The following is a 16,503-nucleotide window of genomic DNA, read 5'->3' as shown; positions in this document are numbered from 1 at the left end:
AGCCTCACTCACTTGTTTCCAAATGCAGACTCTAAAAGTTTCACCAAGTGCACAGTCATTGCGGACACAGTGGATCTTGTCCAGCTGGTCCAATCCTGGAACTGCTATTCTGGAGCCCTGTCTATGTTTTATCTAGTGTTTCTCATGAAGAAGTATTTTGCTCTGTTGCTCCTAATCCACCATCTTGGATCCTCCCTTCATGGGTTTCCTATTAAGACTTAAAAGGCAAAATGAATTACAAACGATTTCCTTGAAAAAGCATTCATTCATAAAGTGTGTGTGTATACACACACACACACACACACACACATACAGTCTTTTCAAATGTAAATTTCATGAGAACACAAGTGTTAAATTTATTAGAGCTTCTTGTATAAATTCTTTGTGATTTCATATTCTAATAGTAATTGGCATTGGTACTTTTCATAGTCTTATTTGAACCATTTCTACTACTTGCATTAGAAAACCTCACCTAATTTTCTAAGATAACAAATATTATAGGAGGTTGGAGGAAGCTGTGGGTGATGTAAGCATACCAGGTCCTAATCCCATAAGACTCCAAAATATGACTTCCTCTATAAACTCTTTGGATAAAGTTGAGACACAGGTGTGTTTCTCTTTTAGCTGCTGTGGATTGGAAATTTATTTCTAGATGAATATTAACTCAATCAGATTCTCCTCTATCGAAAGTATTTATAGGTCTTACAGAGTTCGATATATAATGATTCTGATACTAGAATGATTCTGATACTAGACTTACAAATAAATGCTTCTTACCTCAGCACAGAAATCACACTCAGAATTCATAAGTCATCTAAGTCTGATAGTTTTAATCTCAAAACATATCTTTTTACTATGGAGTGTATTTTCTCTGAAATAGTCTGAAAATACCAGTAAATACATAGAACATGCACACACACACACACACACACACACACACACACACACACACACACACACACACACAGAGAGAGATACACGAGTCAGTTGATCAGTAAGTATTCTTTGAGAGCCTATTACCTGGTAGGTGTTGATAAAAAGGATCCCTACCCTCAGGGAGCAGACATTCTGGTAGAAAGAGACAAGTGATAGTCATGTAAAAACAAACAAGATAAAAATTTAAGGTACTTATAGGTGCTCTAGGAGAACAAATATGATGGTATAAAGAATGACTTTTAGGGTGCAGGGCTCATTGTTGGTGAGGGGCCATCAAATACTTTTCTGAAAAGGTAGAGATCTAAGTTGGCATCTTAAAGGTGAAAAAAGTTGGTCATGTAAAAATCTGGGAGAAAGGGCTTCAAGTAGAAGGACTAGCAAGTTCTCATCCCTGAGATGGAAAAGAAAATCTAGTAAAGCTGGAGCTTTGTGCCAAAAGAAAATGGAGAGCAGTGAGGCTGAGGAAGTAGGCAGAGGCTGGATTTTATGAAATTCCATAGGTCATAGTATAGAATTTGAACTCTAAGTGTATTGGGAAGCTATTGGATGAGCAATATGGTCTTATTTTCACTTTAAGAAGATGACTCTGGTAAGATTCCACTTACTATTTCACTAGTTTTCCAAGGCCTGTCAAGTTTATCTCTATTATCACCCTTTCATCCATCTACTACTCTCTCTTCTAACTGTCACTGTTTCAGTTCATGTCTTTATTTTTACTCTTTCAAGCTATTACCATGGCCTTCTAAATTGTCTCATTGCCTGTGGTCTCTTTCCTTTATAATCACTCTAATTTCTGTTCTCAGTTTCCTTCGATTTACAAACTCATCAGCCTCCTCCTGCTTTCATAATGAAGTCCAACATCCTTATGTAAAGGAGATCCAGAAGGAAAGCCTGTATTTCTACTTGACATATGTAGAGAGATGTCCAGATGAGTCTAGGATAGTTCTATTTAATTGAGGAACTGAGACTCTGAAAGGAAGAGCCTCACTCAAAAAGAGAATTTTCACTCAATGACATGGTCCAAAGATAAGGGGTCAGTATCAAAGAGAAGGGCTGGTTTTGAATGTAGGCTATGCATGCCACACAGTTTCTTTCTAGCCCAGTCTCATGGACTCAAGCAAGATTTCTAGGGAGAGGTAGATTCATAAACTGTTTCTTTGAACGGTGAAAAACAATGTAACATTACTTTAGTGTCCTCATAAAAGGTATGCTAAAAGTTAAGCTCTTATTTAGAAAACCTGTGGACCCCAAAGACAAATCCTGGTAATAAAAGTGAGTTACAAAGCACTCTGGAAAGATTAATCAACAAGGTCTTCCCACTATCTAATGGAGAAAACCACCAGCATCTATTTAGCATCCATTGGAATGATACTAATAATTTAGGTTTTAACTTGACCTGATACAAGCTTTATTCAAATATGAGCCAATTTGGAACATATCAGCAAGTTATTCAGGGCAGTGTTTGGCTATTACTGGAAATCTTCACAGACAGGCCTGTAGATAAGTGGGTGATATCAGTGTAGAACACACCATGCTGTGGGTTTATATTACAGCAATTAATCCAGCATCTGTGAGGGAACACAAACTTAGGCCTTAACATCATCCCTCACTCAGAATCATTCCTCATTTAGCTCATTTGGGACAAAGACTTGGTGCTGCCTGAAAATGAGGGATCATAGATGAAAGTTGCCACATCCTGTTGAGAACGGGCAATTATCCTTTATTTGGTTTCCAACTTCCCTTGTAAACATGCCAGCAGATAAAATGTTGGTTTGAGTGAGGGCTGTTAGAATTAAGTTTTTCTCACCACATGAGTCAAGCATGTCCTTAGGCTTCATTTCCCAGAGATGGTTGTGTCCCTTCCAGGCGTTACCTTTTAATGGCTATATGTCTCCAGGACAACAAATAACCATTTTAAAGGGGTATAAAATGGTCAAATCACTGGAATGATGGCCTGTCTTTATGATCACACCAGATTGATTACTTGTTTTGGTGTTAAAGAAAGGTGATTTTCATGTTTCCCTTGGAACATTTGGTTCCAAAGATGGCTAGATGAGGTTTTGACTCCTTAGGCTTTTTCTCACAAGGGTTCTCTGCCTACTCCTGATTGCCCTAGAGAAAAAGGCTGAATCAAGGATGCAATGGATTTGCAATTTGTAGGAGAAATATTCAGCCACCCAGAGATTACTGTGGAAATGCTGTAGCACAGTGGGATCCAAGATAAAGAACATGGAATTTGGAACCAGAACTGAGTCTTGACTCTTTCAGTTACTTGTCATTGAGATTTTGTTTTGCTATCTGGAAAACGTGGATAATAAATAACTTTTACCTCAAAGAATCTTTGTCATTATCCAGTGAATATCTTATAGACTGTGATGTGCTACATATTTGTTATTAGTATGTTTGGAAAGTTATGCTATGGCAGAAAGGATTGGCCAAAGATTTATTAAATCAGGCTTCTAATCTTGACTTTGCTACCAGTTTTTTTGAGTATACACCAACAATCAAATTGCTCTGGGACACAAATGGACTAGTCTGTAAAATAATATCTGTCTTAACTACTGAACAGGATTGTTAAGAGGTGAAAGCAGCAGATCCATTCCTTAGAGACTATTCTGGTTTGCTAATGCTGCCATTATGCAAAATACCAGAAATGGATTGGCTTTTATAAAGGGGATTTATTAAGTTACAAATTTACAGTTCTACAGCCATAAAAGTATCCAAAGTAAGGCATCAACAAGAGGATACCTTAACTGAAGAAAGGCCGATGGTGTCCGGAACACTTCTGTCAGCTGGGAAGGCATGTGGCTGGCATATGCTGGTCCTTTACTCCTGGGTTGTGTTTCAAAATGGCTTTCTCCAAAATGTCTCTGGGTTTCTGTCTGTCTTAGCTTCTCTTAGCTCTCTGCTTGGTTCTCCTGGGGCCATTCTCTCTAAGCACCTGGGAGTTCTCTCTTAGCTTCTCCAGGGCAAAATCTGGTCTTCATCTCCAAATGTCTTTCTGTCTGTATCTCCCAGAATTTCCAAGCATCTGGGTCTCTGTGGGCTCTCAGCAATCTTAAAGGACCCAAGTGATCTAATTAAGATCCACCCAGAATGGGCAGGGTCACATCTCCATGGAAATAATTTAATTAAAGGTCTCTCCCACAGTTAGGTGAGTCACATCTCCATGGAAACACTCAATCAAAAGTTTCTACCCAACAAGATTGGATTAAAAGATCATGGCTCTTCTGGGGTCCATAACAGTTTCAAACCGGCACAGTAACCTTTCAGTAATTTGTGGAGCCCAGGCACTAGGCCTTTAGCAGATCTGAGATATGGCTGTTTTGTTAGTTTGTTTTCCAATCAGGAGAGAACAGTGTGTGGGACCTGGAGTCATAGCAGAGCCTTGGTTTCCTCATCTGTGAAAATGATTGAGGTTAACCAGATCACTGAACTCACTGAACTTTGAAAAAACCTCTACTGATCAACATAAACATTCCATGTCCTACTTCACTGATATTTTGATATTTTAAAAAATGTTAAGAGACTAAAACAAAGTACTTTGCAATTTTTAGAATCTGCTTTTTCAAAACTGTGTTCCAGCTTTTCCCTCCACTTACCTCTCAGAGTCTGGTAACACAGCACTGACCCTCTCTACTCCATACCCTCATTATACCCCAGAGATTTAAACTAGACAATCTCTAGGGCCCATTTAAGAAGTCTATGACTCATACTTTTGAACTTCACATAGTGTCTCATTGTACTGATTCTTTTGGCATTTGCTGGATCTGTGCCAAATATGAGGCTGGCCTTGCACTAAGGATTTCCAACAGTATAGCTATCGAGGTGGTGGACTTACCAAGAGATGGAGAGAGATCTATATTTTGAAGGACTCTGAATGTTAAATAAACAACAGTAATAAACATTACACTCATTTTTGTTTAAATTGGGCAAAATAAAGCAATAGTAGCAAGTCTGGAAAGTGCCAGTCCAAGAAATATGCTGCCTAAACATGTGTTTATCAAATGGATGAGCAATGGAAAGCAAGGACTGGGAAGAAATAGTAGTTTTCTGAATTGTCCTCCCCACTCCTTCCCTGCTCTGGAATTACACTCAGATTTCATCACCTTGCCATGGGGTTACTTTTAGTCTAGGCTTTGTGTTTGAGAAAGAGTGGGTGAAGGTCATCAAGGGAACGTGAAGTGGGAAATTTGGCAGAATAGAAGGTGCTTTTTGATTGCATTTAGATTTTTATACAGTTAATTATCAACATCCCAAGTTAAATTCAATTAGAAAAACTCTGATTCCTCAAATGCAATGTTTAAGATCTGAGATACCAGAACCGAGATACCTGTGTAAGCCTTCAGAGATCAGAGGAGTATCTGTGGGCAGGAAAGACAGTGGCCATGGCTGAAATATTTCTAAAAATGAGCAGATGTTATATCTTCCTGCCTTATATTGAGAAACCCCGAGTCTTAAAATGTGGATATACATGCTGTTTCCCATGCATCCATTTGCTGCTGAAAAACCCATATGAGGGTATTGTCATGTGCCCCGAATGTGCGGAGATCTCTCGGGAGAAAGATCAAGTCCAATTGGAACCTCAGGAGGCTGGTTTCCAAGGTCAAGGATCTGGAGCCCCACATGAGACGGATTCTCCAGATGAACCCAAGGATGCTGAAGTTCCAAGTGGACATGACCGTGGACATTGACACATCCAACGAATTCCTTATTGTTTCTGATGACCTGAGGAGTGTTCAAAATGGGCTCATCAAGCAGAAATGGCAAAAGCATGCTGGGAGCTTCAGCCACACCTTGTGTGTCCTGTGCTCCTCTCGCTTCACCTCTGGCTGCCACTACTGGGAGGTGGACTTGGGGGCAAGCAAGGAGTGGACTCTGGGCATTTGCAAGGAATCTGTTAACCAAAAGGGGAGGATCCAACTGTCTTCAGAACGGGGATTCTGGACTGTGAGTCTAAGAAATGAAAGCTGCTTCTCTGCCAGCACTGTTCCTGGGACTGCCCTCTGGGTGAAACCCAAAGCCCCGAGTGGGGATTTTCCTGGATATGGACGTGGGAAGCATTTCCTTTTACAATGCGAGAATGGATCCCATATATTCACATTCACCAAAATTTCTGCTTCTGAGCTTCTAAGTCCATTCTATGCTCCTTCAAAATCAAAATCAGAAAAATGTACTCAAGGCTCCTTGTGTATCTGTCCTGTGAAAAATTCAGGCACTGCAATTCCTCCAGAATAACCTAGAGAAGGCAAACAATTGTTTTCAAAATATGAATCTATGTGGAAATAAAATGTTAAGAGAAAAAAAAAATCTTAGAATAACTTAATGTGTATGTAGCATTTGAATTAATAATACTGAAAACTTCTCTAATAAAAATATAAACAACTAATAATCTAAAACTATAAATTGCATCTTATTGTGAAAGCCTAACATGTTTGGTCAGGGAGAATCCTGAAAATAATGACATTTATAATTTTTACATATATTAAAATAAAGACCATTTATTTTTCTGTTTATAAGCAATGACGTATTTACATTCTTTGGTGTTGTTGATTAAAAATGCAACTGTTAAAAAATGAACTTGCCAGAACATATGTGACATTGCTGATGAAACAGAATGAAACACAAAACAAAGAACTTTAAAAGTTATTTTAGACAAGGATTTTTTTTTTTTATGATATCTATATGTAACCCCTATCCATAGTGAGTATGATGTCTAATGCTATTCAATTTGAGTGATGGGAAGGATAAATAAAAGACAGTTCCAATTGAGTTAAATTATATGTACTTATAGTGACAGAGATGCTTATTTTTAGGATGAAGAAAAGTATATCCAATAGTTTTTAATAGAAAATTTGTTTTTCCCTGTCCTTTTTTTTCCCACTATAAACACAATTATTTTAAATTCTATAGAGCAATAGCCTGTAATTGATAATAACTAACTTTCTATACTTTTATACAGTGGAAATGAAGGCCAGTATTTAAATTTGACCATTTTGAGGACAAATTGCTGGAGTAAATCAGTTTTCAAATAACATTAGTTTTCATGGTGCTTATGTGTACTGCATGGTACTTTTTTTTCATACTAGATTTCATGTTCTTTTTTTTTAGATACATGATTTTTATGCATGAGATTTTTGTTCCTAAAATTTTCCTCTAAACGTAAGGTAAATGATTATGGGAGAAAAAATGAAGAAACAATAAAATAATGTGCAGTAGCTTTTTCTGTAATCCAGAACAGAATTTTCCCTGAATTTTCTTTTTCCTCAATTTGCCAATAGCTATTGAAGACTTTTAAATACATTTTTAATTGTGAAATATAACATATATGGAACAGTGATAACTTTCAGAGTACAGTTTAACAAGTAGCTAGATAGCAAATTTCTAAGATGCTATGGGTTACAGTTCCACAATTTCAGTTATTTCCTTCTAGCTATTCTAATACCCTAGCATTTATATATATATATGATTCAGTATTTGTAATCCTTTGTTAAATCCTGTCTTGTCTGGTGCTACCACTTCCTCTTGTTTAATCACTTTCTCAATCTTGAGGGATGTCTAGTGATGTCTAGGGATGTCAGTGATGACCCTAACTTGTTCATATTGAAAAGGGGAGTTGACATTATGGGGATGGGGGATGTATCTGATTGATGTTTTTGGAGAGGCTGTTACCTCTGGGTTTTGGTGCATATCTGGTATAGGAACATTCTAGGGGATTTAAGTTTCTGAAAAGTAAACTTAGTGAGTGAAACTTTTATAACATCTCAGACAGGGACCTAGGTATTCCGGGACTACTGTTCATTAGGGCTTGGCATACTGTGGCCATTTGGGATATCTGGCTGGAGGTTTCATAAGGGTAACCTCCAGGATAGCCTCTTGACTCTATTTGAAATCTTTAACCACTGTAACCTTGTTTTGTTACTTTCTTCTGCCCTTTTTAGTCAAGAAGGCTTTATCTGTCTCTTGGTGTCATGGCCAGGCTCATTCTTGGGAATGTGTCCCATGTCACCAGGGAGAATCACTCCCTTGGACATCATATCCCATGTAGGGGGGAGGGTAATGATTTGCAGAGTTGGGCTTAGAGAGAGAAAGGCCAATCTGAGCAACAAAAGTGGTCTTCTGGAGGTGCCTCTTAGGCACAATTATAAGTAGGTTTAGCCTCCCTTTTACAGCCATAAGTTCCACATGAGCAAGCTACAAGATCAATGGCTTGACTTATGAAGTAGGGGGTTCCTAATTTCCCATAGCATATAATCTGTCCAAGATAAACAATCAGTATCTCATATTATCTTCACTTAGTTGCAGAATCATCATCACTCTCAATTTGAAACAATTATCATAACACAAAACACCCCAAAGCTCTTATCAGCCCCTATGTATTCATCCCTAGTATTAGTGTAGTACTGGTAAGGTATTCCTATTCAATATAGTCTGTAATATGCAATGGGTAGTTTTTCCCATATACCACTCTGTTGTTAATTCTTTGCACCAGTGTCATACTTTAGAAGTATATCATGCAAACACTTACTTATATTATGCTAGTCTGTGGGATACAAGCCTTTAAACAACCACTTTTGATCATGTTCACCTTCAATGCATTTCTGATACGTATAATTGCATTTATGAACAATCATTATCCCTGTCCATTCCCATACCTTTAAGTTCACCATCATTAACATGTCTGTACATATTAGGTTATCATTCCCCCTTCACTAGCTTCTTTCTATCTCTAGGAGCCCTATATTCTACATAAGACACTGATTTTACATTGTTCATAAAGTTCACGATAGTGGTAACATACAATATCGCTCCTTTTGTGTCTGACTTATTTCACTCAGCATTATGTCTTCAGGGTTCATCCATGTTGTCATAAGTTTCAGGAACTTGTTCTTTCATATTGCTGCATAGTATTCCATAGTATGTATATACAACATTTCATTTTGTTTCTCCAGTCATCTGTTGAAGGACACTTGGATCGTTTCCATCTCTTGGCAATTGTGAATAATGCTGCTATGAACATTGGTGTGCAAATGTCTATTCATCACTGCTTTCAGATCCCGAGTATATACTGAGAAGTGAAATTGCCAGATTGTAGGGTAAATTGATATCTAGTTTTCTGAGGAACTGCCATACTCTCTTCCACAGTGGTTTTTATATATTCCTACCAGCAATGAATAAGAGTTCCAATTTCTCCATATCCCCTCCAGCATTTGTAGTTTCCTGTTTGTTTAATGGCAGCCATTCTTATTGGTGTGAGATGATATCTCATTGTGGTTTTGATTTGCATTTTTCTAGTAGCTAGTGAAGATGAACATTTTTTCATGTTTCTTTAGCCATTTGTATTTCTACTTTGGAAAAATGGTTTTCATATCTTTTGCCCATTTTATAATTGGGCTGTTTGTACTACTGTAGTTGAGTTGCAGGATTTCTTTATATATGCTGGATATCAGTCTCTTATCAGATGTATGGTTTCCAAATATTTTCTCCCATTGAGTTGGCTGTCTCTTTACCTTTTTTCCACAGTCCTTTGAGATACAGAAGCTTTTGATTTTGAGGAGTTCCCATTTATCTATTTTTTTTTCTTTCATTGATTGTGCTTTGGGTGTAAGGTCTTAGAAGTGACCTCCTAATGCTAGGTCTTGAAGATGTTTCCCTAGGAGTTTTATGGTACTGTTTCTTATATTGAGGTCTTTGATCCACTGAGTTAATTTTTATATAGTGTGTGAGGTAGGAGTACTCTTTCATTCTTTTGAAAATGGATATCCGGTTCTCCCAGCCCCATTTTTTGAAAAGACTTCTGCCCTAGTTTGGTGGATTTGGGGGACTTATCAAAAATCGGCTGACTACAGATCTGGGGGTCTATTTCTGAACTCTTGATTCAATTCCATTGATCAATATCTCTGTCTTTGTGACAGTATCATGCTGTTTTGACTACTGTGGCTTTATAGTACGCTTTTAAATCAGGAAGTGTAAGTCCTCCACTTTGGTCTTCATTTTTAGAACGTTTTCGGCAATTTGAGGCCCCATTCCTTTCCAAAAAATTTTGACAACTAGCTTTTCCTAGTCTGCAAAGTACGTTGTTAGAATTTTGATTGGAATTGTGTTGAATCTGTAGATCAGTTTGGGAAGAACTTACATCTTAATGACATTTAGCCTTCATATCCATGAACACAGAATATCTTTCCACCTATTTAGGTTCTTTTATACTTATTTTAGTAAAGTTTTGTGACTTTGTGTGTAGAGGTCGTTTACATCATTGGTTAAGTTTATTCCTAGATACTTGATTTTTTTAGATGCTATGATGAATGGAATCTTTTTCTTGAGTGTCTGTTCAGTTAGGTCATTTCTAGTGTACAGGAACATTACTGACTTTTGCTCATTAATATTGTATCCCACCACTTTGATGAATTTGTTTATTAGCTCAAGTAACTTTGTCATCGATTTCTCAGGATTTTCCAAGTATACGATGATAGCATCTGCAAATAATGACAGTTTCATTTCTTCCTTTCCAGTTTGATGTCTTTAATTTTTTTGCCTTGCTGGATTGCTCTGGCTATAACTTTTAGCACAATGTTGAATAATAGTGGTGACAGCAGGCATCCTTGTCCTGTTCCTGATCTTAGAGACAAGGCTTCAGTCTTTCACTGTTGAGTTCTGTGCTCACAGTGGATTTTTCATATAGGCCCTTTATCATACTGAGGAACTTTCTTTCAATTCCTACATTTTAAAGTGCTTTTATCAAAAAAGGATGCTGAATTTTGTCAAATGCTTTTTCAGCATCTATTGAGATCATCATTTCCGTTTTACCTTTTGATTTGTTAATGTCTTGTATTACATTGATTTTCTTATGTTGAACTACCCTTTCATGCCTGGAATGAACCCCACTTGGTTGTGGTGTATGATTCTTTTAATGTGTGTTTGGATTCAGTTTGCAAGTATTTTGTTGAGAACTTTTGTTATCTATATTCATTAGGGAGATTGGCCTGTAGTTGTCCTTTCTTATAGTATTGTTGTTTGGTTTTGGTATTAGAGTGATGTTAGCTTCATAAAACGAATTTGGCAGTGTTCCGTTTTCTTCAATTTTTTGAAAGAGTTTGTGCAGGAATGGTATCAGTTTTTTTTTGTGGAAAGTTTGGTAAAATTCCCCTGTGAAACCATCTGGCCTTGGGCTTATATTTTTATAGGAAGCTTTTTGATGACTGATTGGATCTCTTTACTTGTGATTGGTTTGTTGAGGTCTTCTGTTTCTTCTCAGATCTATGTTGTTCCTGTGTTTCCAGGAAATTATCAGTTTCCTTGAAATTGTCTAGTTTGTTGGCATAAAGCTATTCATAGTATCCTCTTATGATTTCTTAAACTTATTCAGGATCCACAATAATGTCCCCTCTCTCATTTCTGATTTTGTTTATTTGAGTCCTCTCTCTTTTTGACTTTGTCAGTCTAGCTAAGGGTTTTTCAATCTAGTTGATCTCAAAGAACCAACTTTTGGTTTTACTTATTGTCTATTGTTTTTTCATTCTCCATATCATTTATTTCTGCTTTAATCTTTGTTATTTCTTTTCTTCTGTTTGCTTTAGGGTTAATTTGCTGATCTCTCTAGCTTCTTCAGTTGTTTGCTTGTTCCTTGATTTTAGCTCTTTCTTCCTTTTTAATGTGTGCATTTACAGCTACAAATTTCCCTCTCAGTAGCACCTTTGCTGTGGCCCATAGGTTTTGATATGTTCTGTTTTTCATTCATCTCTAGATATTTACCAATTTCTCTTGCAATTTATTTTTTGACCCACTGATTGTTTACAAGTATGCTGTTTAACCTCCACAAATTTATGAATGTTCTGGGTCTTTGGTGGTTATTCACTTCTAGTTGCATTCCATTGTGTTCAGAGAATGTGCTATGAATAATTTCAATCTTTTTAAATTTATTGAGGCTTGTTTTCTTCCCCAGTATATGATCTATCCTGGAGAACATTCTATGAGCACTAGAGAAGAATGTATATCCTGGTAATTTTGGATGTAAAACTTTATATATGACTATTAAGTCCAATTCATTTGTCACATTGTTTAGGTTCTCAATTTCCTTATTTCCCCTCTGTCTGGTTGTTCTATGTATAGAAGAGAGTGTATTGAAGTCTCCCACCATTATTGTAGAAACATCTATTGCTCCTTCTGTTTTGCCAATGTTTGTCTCATGTATTTTGGAGCACCTTGATTGGGTGCATAAACATTTATAATTGTTATTTCCTGTTGGTGAATTGTCCCTTGTATTAATATATAGTGTCCTTCTTTGTCTTTTATGACATCTTTGCATTTACAGTCTATTTTGTCCGATATTAGTATAGCCACCCCTGCTTTCTTTTGGCTATAGGTTTCATGGAATATTTTTATCCATTCTTTCACTTTCAATCTCTTTGTGTCACTGGATCCATAATGAGTCTCTTGTTAACAACAGACTGCTGGATCCTCCTTTTTAATCCATTCTGTCAACCTGTATCTTTTAATTGGGGAGTTTAATCCATTCAATTCACTGTTATTGCTGTGGGGAGTTTAATCCATTCGATGCACTGTTATTGCTGTGAAGGCAGATCTTGAATCAATCATCTTATCCTTTGGTTCTTATTTGTCAGGTCTGTTCCCCCACCTCTCTCTTTTTTTTTTTCCTGTAAGTTTCCCATCCTAATAGTCTTCAATTCTGTGCCCTTCTCCTGTCCTCTCCCTCCTTTCTTTTTTTCTCAGCTGGTAGAACTCCCTTTAAAACTTCTTGCAGGCAGATCTCTTATTGACAAATTCTCCCAGCATTTGTTTGTCTGTGCAAATTTTAAACTCTCCCTCAATTTCAAAGGAGAGCTTTGCCAGATAAAGAATTCTTGGCTGCCAATTTTTCTCTTTCAAAATTTTAAATATGTCATACCACTGCTTTCTTACTTCCATGGTGCCCACTGAGTAGTCAGTACTTAGTCTTATGTGGATTCCCTTGTTTGTGGTGAATTGCTTTTCTGTTGCTGCTTTCACAACTTTCTCCTTCTGTTCAGCATTTGACAATCTGATTAGTTTGTGTCTTGGAGTGAGTATTTGGATTTTTTTCTATTTGGAGTTTATTGGGTGTCTTTCATTTACATATTTATGTTATTTGGAAGGGTTGGGAAAATTTCCCCAACTATGTCTTCAAACACTCTTCTTAGCCCTTTACTCTTCTCTTTCTGAGACACCAGTGATTCTTACATTTGTGTGCTTTATGTTGTCCATTTCCCTGAGAACCATTTCAATTTTTTTTTTTTTTTTTAGTTTTTTCACCATTTGTGTTCATTTGCATTCAATTTGTTTGTCATCTAGTTCACTTACTCTTCTGCCTCTTCAGATCTGCTGTTGTGTGTCTCTGGGATATTTTTAATTTGATTGACAATTTGATCTGCTATTTTTAAATTTACTCTTTCCAATTCTTCTTTATGCTCTTTTAGAGTCTTCTTGATGTGCTTTATGTCATTTGCCAACTAATTGAAGTTGTTTTGGAGATTTGTGTATACTTCTTTGATTAGTTGCTCCAAGTTCTATGTCTCTTCCAGCTTTTTAATTTGGTCATTTGGCGCGTCCATATCTACTTGTTTCTTCATGTGCTTTATGATTTTCTGTTGTTGGCTTCTGGGCATTTGCTTATCTTGATAAGGTTATTTAAATACTTATCTATAATTTGGCAGAGCTACAGCTTGCTTATGTGCACTTTCTCTGTCTTCCCAGCAGATGACACTTTTGAGTCACCTTTTACTCTCAAGCCACCTCTTCCTGAACTTTGCCTGTGCACTGTGTAAGGTCCAAACTGCATGGAAATCCAATCAGCAAACCAATTCTCCATTTTCATGTGGACTACCAGTCCTGTGGGTGGGGGCAGGGCTTGCCCTGCACAGTTCAGCAGGGAGCCTGCTCAAGGGCACAGTGGGTCCGGCAGATCCCGGGTCTCCGAGTGAACCACTTTCTCACTGCAGGGTCACACATCTCACTCCCTAGCTCAAATGTGCCTTGGACCCTGTCCACCATGTGCCATGGCTTTCAAAGGGGAAGAGTAAATGCAGTTACCACAAGTCCACCAAATCCTGAGTTGCCTCATCAGCGCTCCCGGCTGTGGGGCTGTGGAGGGTTTTCTCCCCAGCCAACTGCTGAGATGGGCATGAGATGTGGAAAGCTGCTCCCACTTGTGCTTGGTGGCCGACTCCAGCCAACAGTCTGTAGCAGTGGTCCTAGCTGAAGACACTCAGCCTGTCCTTTCAAATGCAGTCCCTCTGCCTCTGCATCTAAGTCTCCCCTGTGTGCTAGCATAGAAGTCCCTGGCTGTTCTGGGGTGTTTCTGCCCTTTATCTAGTCTTTTTCATGGAGGGGAAGTTTGCTCTGCCTCTCCTAATTGGCCATTTTCATAGAAGTCCTCCCTGTCCTCTTAAAATAAATATTAAGTAACATTAGTGCCAAATGTTTATATGTTTCAGTTTAGTTGCAAGAACATTTTATGGAATTCATGTAGTTTATCTACAGACAGGAAGAAGGCTGATCAGGTAGTTACAAAGAAGCACAGATGAGAGAATGACTCATTCACCTGGTGAAAAGATGGCAATGCAGGAAACTTTCAGAAAAGACATAATGCTCACACTGAGTTTTGAATTGTGACTCAGTGTTCACCAGAAAAGATGAACTCATTCCAGAAGATGCAGTGTGAAGCAGTATGATTTTTTTGGAGGAACTGAGAACTTTTGATGTGGCTACAGAGATGAGGCAAGTGAGAGAACAAGATATGAGTCTCAATGTTTGATGAATTACTAGAGGTGGAGAAAGGAGAAAATGGGATGAAAGATAATGCTAAGATTTCAAGTCATATGTTCTTTTACCATTGAGAACATGCTTGATTGCAATGTACATTGGAACTACAATGTTTTGATCAAAATCTTGTAAAAGCATCCTAAATAGGAAATCTCTTCCCAGAAGAATACACATTAGTGCATGGACCTGTGTTCATTAACACTTCATATACTTTTGCATGTATTTACAGTGGTTTTAAGGCTCTCTTGAAACTCAGATGTCTATTTAAAGTAAATCTGCTCTGTAGATGCTGATCCTGGCCTCCAAGGCCATTTTATAAAAGGTATTTTTACTGTGTGTATCTCAGTGCTATTGCTGTATGTTTCTTTTGATTTCAAACTTCTTTATCCAAAGCATATCTTTTTTATTCAATTGTGTTAAAAAAAAAGTGCCCAAGAGTGATTGGGTCTACATGGTAGAGGAGAAATTTAATTGACACACTCCAGAGTCCTATTTTCTGGAAACCATCGTAACAAATACGGTTTCTTTTCATGTTTATAGTAATGAGTTGACCTGTCAAATAATTCCTATATATCTGACTTAGTTTTATATATTTGCATATATGTGTTTATTTAATGACTTCATATTGCTTAGAGCAGATTTGAGCAAATGCTTAATGAGCAAACACTTAACAAAATCTTTTTAAAAACTTTAAAGTATATCTTCAGGACACAAAATAACACATCCTTTTGGTCAATTGAGAGATTAACTAACTAGTGTGTGACTAACATGGTAAATTAAGTAGTCTATGAACACTGCCAAGGACAGCAGTGAGAGAAGAGGCTCAAACTTGGTGGTTCTCAACCTTGGCTGTGCTTCTGAATCACCCAGGCAACCTTAAAAACAACAACAACAACAACTTTCTCCTGAGGTCCCATTTCCAGTAGGAGGTTGGCCTGAGCAATGAGATTTTTTTTTAAGATTCTGAAGTAATTCCAGTTAGCCTCTAAGGTTAAACAACAGCTCTGACACAATTGTTTCCTTCCAAATGGGACAGTTCTCCAAATGCAGAAGAGAGTGTGTGCTCACTGTAATCCACCAAGGTGGAGCAAATTGAGATTTTAAATCCTCCTCCTATCAAAAAAAAAAAAAAAAAAAAAAAGATTATAGTTGACCAAAGTGATAAATTCAGCCCACACTTCCATAAATCTTTTCCCACTTTTTTGTAAATTGTACAACAGGTAAAATCTGAAGCAATAAACATGCAGATATTTACTGATTACACAGTCTATATAATTATTCTTCCCCCATACCTCATGAATCATAATCTATGATTGTATTTAATCAGAATCATGGAATGCAGTAACTGTAAGCCTGTCCGGTTGTGTGATGCACCTCCTTATTCTTAACATGTCATAAAATCTTATATACTAGGTTATGTTTTTGAATCATGGTTTAATAAACTAATAAAAAATCAAAAGGTGATGTAAAAAAGAAAACCTTCAAGGCTGAATTCTTGTCATTAGAGGAACTCTCAATTCCCCTTTCTAGGGTGGATTTGGGAGTTGAAATAGTAGTGGTGGGAGAGGGAAGGGAAGATTCAGAGTCTAAAAGAGTCACAGGAATATGGGATCAGCTTACTTCTTAAAACTCATAATGTTGTCTTTCCTAGAAAACTTTTCCTCCTTCCTCTCCCAGCCCCATCTTGTGAGATGGAAAAATAAGCAGTTGAAGATGATGTGCAGTTACCTGAGAATAGAGAAGAGTAGAGTTAAATGGTGAATTTCAAGG

The 16,503-nt window shown here is 37.3% G+C and overlaps 2 long non-coding RNA genes across 2 annotated transcripts in view; one reads left to right on the top strand and one right to left on the bottom strand.

Annotated features, from left to right (window-relative positions):
• Positions 1 to 16,503, top strand: part of LOC119534216 — a 217,297-nt gene that overhangs the window by 94,417 nt on the left and 106,377 nt on the right. The window lies entirely within an intron of this gene.
• LOC119534217 overlaps positions 15,359 to 16,503 on the bottom strand; it is a 192,144-nt gene continuing 190,999 nt past the window's right edge. The window contains exons 2-3 of the long non-coding RNA XR_005216986.1: positions 16,354 to 16,461; positions 15,359 to 15,846 (exon numbers count right to left, since the gene is read on the bottom strand). This is a non-coding gene — a long non-coding RNA (uncharacterized LOC119534217). The remainder of the gene's footprint in view (positions 15,847 to 16,353; positions 16,462 to 16,503) is intronic.

Source organism: Choloepus didactylus, chromosome 5 (genome assembly GCF_015220235.1).
Source record: "Choloepus didactylus isolate mChoDid1 chromosome 5, mChoDid1.pri, whole genome shotgun sequence".
In the NCBI taxonomy this organism is placed as follows: domain Eukaryota; kingdom Metazoa; phylum Chordata; class Mammalia; order Pilosa; family Megalonychidae; genus Choloepus; species Choloepus didactylus.
The sequence above is the reverse complement of the archived record's forward strand: the minus strand, read 5'-3'. Positions and strand labels throughout refer to the sequence as shown.